Source organism: Pinus tabuliformis, chromosome 4_2 (genome assembly GCF_031772625.1).
Source record: "Pinus tabuliformis cultivar Carrire ecotype Pingquan chromosome 4_2, CPIR1, whole genome shotgun sequence".
Taxonomy (NCBI): Eukaryota; Viridiplantae; Streptophyta; class Pinopsida; order Pinales; family Pinaceae; genus Pinus; species Pinus tabuliformis.
Genome location: NC_142304.1, coordinates 501,791,047 through 501,796,358, shown reverse-complemented (window position 1 = coordinate 501,796,358; position 5,312 = coordinate 501,791,047).

Below are 5,312 nucleotides of genomic sequence, written 5' to 3'. Positions count from 1 at the left end.
GTTTGATCTAGCTCACGAATATGATCATCAAGAAATGCAGGGTGGAACCCATGTTTTCTATCAAACTTGTTACGAAGATAGGAAAGAAAGCTTATAGCTCCAACAATATCTCGTATTGTTTTGGAATAATATATGACATCATTATTGTCCATATCTGCATTTGAAAGACACAAAAACAAAAGCAAAATCAATAAAGACATGCACAAATAAATAATATATGTGTATATACATAAAACATAACACCCCATTTTTATTTATGTTAAAAAAATTAATGTTATAGTGTTACATGAAAAAAAACAATCTAGTGTTACATGAACAAAACGGTATAAAAATTTCTACAAATATAAGCCTCATTTCAAAATGCAATAGAAAAAACTGTAGAAATAGAATAAAACTGTGGCCAATATTCAAAACCTCCATTTTTTCATTTCATGATGTAATACGAATCCACAATATTAATATCAATATGAACCAGTTATAGAAATGATTTGGAATGATCGGTTCATATAACTCATTGTTTATGTTTGAATGGTTTGTTGCAAAGAAAAGAGCAATTTGTTAAGGATAAGAAATGTTAATGGTTGTGTAAGATTGAAATTTGAACCAATAAAAAATAGTTGGTGAACAACTTGGTTTTTTTTTCTAGATTCAAGATCACATGGCTAACTGTTTTGTATAGTAGTGAATTTATTTTAGTTATATGTTTTAACTATGTATGTAATGTGAATGACCTAAATAATTTCTGGTTGGAATTTGACAAAAAAAAAATTGACTCAATCATAATGAATCCAAAAATATCAAATTAAAATTATATTACTAAATTTCTAAAACAACATATTAGTATATATTAATTTTTTTCATATTTAGAATTAATCTAAAATCATTTTACTTATTTATTAATAAAACAATAGATTGTTAATATGATAAGATAATCCTTGTAATGGACTGCATTAATATCACAACCTAAGCATTCCAATGGACTACATTAATATCTACATGATTATGATTATGTGGTATATGGAGGTTAAATTAATAAATATTAGGAAATTTAAATAATAAAAAATGTAATATGTTTTATGTTTGTGAGATTTTTCAACATAATTATATATATTTATAACTTTTTTTAATTATTTGAATTTCTTAATATTTATTAAAATACTATTTCTTACTTAATAATGTAATTTTTAACAATACACTAATCATAATAGTTATAATTTAAATGTTCTTAACCATTAAGAAAATACATTTTCTAAAACAATTAATTATATATGTCTCCATTGTTTAAAAAAAATAATGAGATATAACTTGATCTTAATGGGTTGTCTAACAAGTAGATGTCAACGAATTTTTGGTTGGAACTAACTACAATTTACTTGTGATTCCAAACAATCTTTACTCAAATTTACTTGTAATTTTTTATTTTCTTTTGAAACATATTTACTTGTAATTCCAAAGAATTTTCGACAAATTAAAAACAATAGAAAATCTAAAAACACGTGAATTTTAAACATGAATTAAGTAAGGTGTTTAAAGTTTCTTTTAAAAAAAATTGAAAATATTTGTTTTAGGGATTACGAATCATTATGAATCCAAAAATATCATTATTCTCTTATATAATTATATTATTCTATTTCTTTCAAAAAAAAAATGTTTAAACCATTCTCAAAACAATGGTGCCACATAGTTAATTTATAGTGAACAATTAATTAGGTTAATTATGAGTAATTTAAATATATTTACAAATAATATAAACTTATTCATAAAGTAATATGAATATAAAGACAATATTGATATGCAAAAAACACTCAAAACAAACTACAAAATTACATTTGATAAACCATCTCTACCTAATCTTATGCTATTGATTTAAGTAGATCAAGTGCAACTTCCACACACATTTTTTTTAAATATGAACAATGGATGTCATAAATCTATATATTATTTCATTTTCATGCTTCGTAATAGAAAAACACAAAGTTAATCGAAATCGTGAACTTTCCTATAAATGTCATTATTTGTTGTCGATTTAAATCCCAGCCGTTAGATCACCGATATCAGATCGGCGAAGTTTATTTACATGGTTTTGGTCCTGCAGGTGAAAATCCAAGTTACACTAACAATTAGCGCAAACACTTAGCGGATCTGAAATTCGGATTTGAAATGTTATACACGGAACTTTTGTAACTTGTCGGGTTTGTGAACCATTACCTATCACATCGCAAGTTTGTTTAAGAGGAAGGTGGACCCCAAGTCTTCATGAGTTGCGATTAGCGACTGCCGACATATCGCATCAGAACATTTGAGTGGGGGCGATAAGGCCTTAAGCCGAGGGGAAGCAACGATTGTCGATAATCGATCAACGCGATAAATCGCATCAGGACTTTAACAAAGGGAAGCTCTGGATCAAGACCCTTGCAACTTGCAACTTACGACTTACGACTTGCGATGATGTGATTTAATCTGGACTGTTGGTTTAGTTAGATCGTGATCTCTGGTGAATCATGGACATTTCTGTTTATAAAGCACAAATGCATTGTTTTGGCCTTGTTCCAAAGGCATTCCGGTTCTAAAAGAAAAAGGCAGAATTGTGTAAAAAGAGTGAACAATGGGGTGATTGTTGAGATTTCTTAAGCCACTATTTCCGCCTGCGTCAATGACATTAATGACAGAGTGAATGGATCAATAACTGCCTCGTAAATAAATGCCGAGATACACTACAGCTAGACTTATGGTCCACTAAGAAAAACTTAAACGCTTGTAGCTTTAGGGATTTTAATAACAATGAAAGACAAAAACACCATGAAAGTTTGATGGTAAACCATATATCAAATAATGATTCGTAATGCCTGAAACATATTTGCCCAATTAATGACATTAATGACAAACTGAATGGATCAGCAACTGCCTCATAAATAAACGCCAAGACACACTATAGCTAGACTTATGGTCCACTAAGCAAAACTTAAATGCTTGCAGCTTTAGGGATTTTAATAACAATGAAATACCAGAAGACAATGAAAGTTTGATGGTAAAGCCTATATCAAATAACCAATGTGTAGTTCTCCATAGTGAAAATTCCAAATTTTCGTGGGTTAAAAAGAAGACAATGCTTTCATATGAGTGAAACGAAATACAAAATGCAAAAAGTGGTTTGATAGTATAATCGCAGGTTCTATTATAACGGTCCTTTATTACTTTAACCTACACCAAAAATATGCACCCATTGGAACTTGGTAATTAAAGTCTTATAATAATTGACGGTTCGCTGGAGTCTCAATAACTTCGGCTTCTTGCAGTGATTCTTCATCCGCCATCAATAGAAAATTTGAGACTTTGAGAGTGTAAATGCGAGGCAGGACAGAGTATATATAAAATTATTAGACCATAGCGTTTAAAAAAAGCCACAACCTAAATAGTGTCTTTTAAGATCTGTCGTGCATAAACTACAACCATGGAAATTAAATACAAAATTATTAAACCATTCCTTTATTACTTTAACCTAAACCTAAAATATGCACCCATTGGAACTGGGTAATTAAAGTGTTATAATAATTGACGGTTCACTGGAGTCTCAATAACATCAGCTTCTTGCAGTGATTCTTCATCCGCTGTCAATAGAAACTTTGAGACTTTGAGAGTGTAAATGTGACGCAGGGCAGAGTATATATAAAATTATTAGACCATAGCGTTTAAAAAAACCACAACCTAAATAGTGTCTTTTAAGATCTGTTGTGCATAAACTACACCCACGGAAATTAAATACAAAATTATTAAGCCATTAAAAATTTTGGGAGAGTGTTTAAAAAAAAGACCATAACCTTCTTTTTTCTATAGGCTAGTCATATCATGGAGAATTTATACACAATCGATTCCCTTCTTTTTTCTACGGGCTAGTCATCTCATTTGAATCAAAATGGAAAAATATCGTGGAAGGAAAATGTGTAAATACTTGTAAGATGAGATGGTGACTCTTATTGTCTATCCATTATGAATCCTTCAATCATACTTGATTCTCTGCACCTTCTCCACAGCTACTTCATTTCCCAAACTCTTGCATTCCTTCATGTAATGAAATTTAACATCAGAATTTAGGAAATAATTCAATCAAACACCAACTACATCAAATTATCAGAGATAGTCGGGAGAGGATGGAAACAATTAAAAATGCAATCACTAAGAAAGGGTTTCTCCAATGCTGAAACCTGGAAAAATAGTAGGTAGAGAAAAGGAAGGCTATGAAAGATTTGTCACCTTTTTTACCAGATAGAAGTCGAGAGAATTCCTTCAAATCTTTAGAGTAATCCTTCCAGCATTCCAATAATCCTTCAACAATTCCAACAACCCTAAGTGCTAACAAAGAAATGCATGCATCCACAGAGCATTTGATTATAATATATGCAATGGTAATGAATAATAAGTACAATAAATATTTAATGACAATTTGAAATGCTCAAAATGGAGTGGCGGTGTTATTCTATTGGGCATGGAGTGGGAGAGTTATTTCCATTGCGGATTAATGGAACGATGGTGGAATGGTGAAATTGATGGACACCTGCTCTTTGGAAATAAACACTTGGTAAATGGTTGAAGAGGCATAAGTTTAAGAATGTGAATAGACATATGTTTCAGAATCAGGTTTGAATATATGTCTTATAATTTGTTTTAAATATATTTCTCAGTGCTAAAAAAACACTTGGCAAATGGTTGAAGAGGCATAAGTCTAAGAATGTAAACAAACATGCGTTTTGGAATCAATGTTGGTTTGAACATATATTTTATAATTTTTTTAAATACATTTCTCACTAATGAACATACGTGGTTATCAACAAGAGGTACAATAAATTTTTAATCATGATTTGTAAAAAATTAATTTAAGTATGCTTTAAACATGTGATTTAGACATGCAAGTAAGTTAGTGGTGTGAATTCTATCGATTGATATAGTGGCAACCATTAGAATATACTGACATCTTTCAATTTAGGTCATTCCATCAAAAATATTAGTTAAGAAAATGATTAAAGTGCCCAACTCCAGTAGGAGGGATGCCTATCGGCGTAATTATGATCTTGTAGCATTGGGAGCTTTAAATAAATGGAAAATACATAAATACTTTCCTAATAAATCAAATAAACATGAATGTCTCCTTGGAAGCTACGTTTTACTTATAGAAGAAAGTTCAAAGAACTAGTATTTTTTTCTCTGAAAAAAAAAATAGTAGCAGTTATGTTTCACTTATGATCACAAATGTAGTTACTCTGCTCGGAAATTGATAGATTTTGATCACAGGTTTATTATAATAACTAAACATCAAG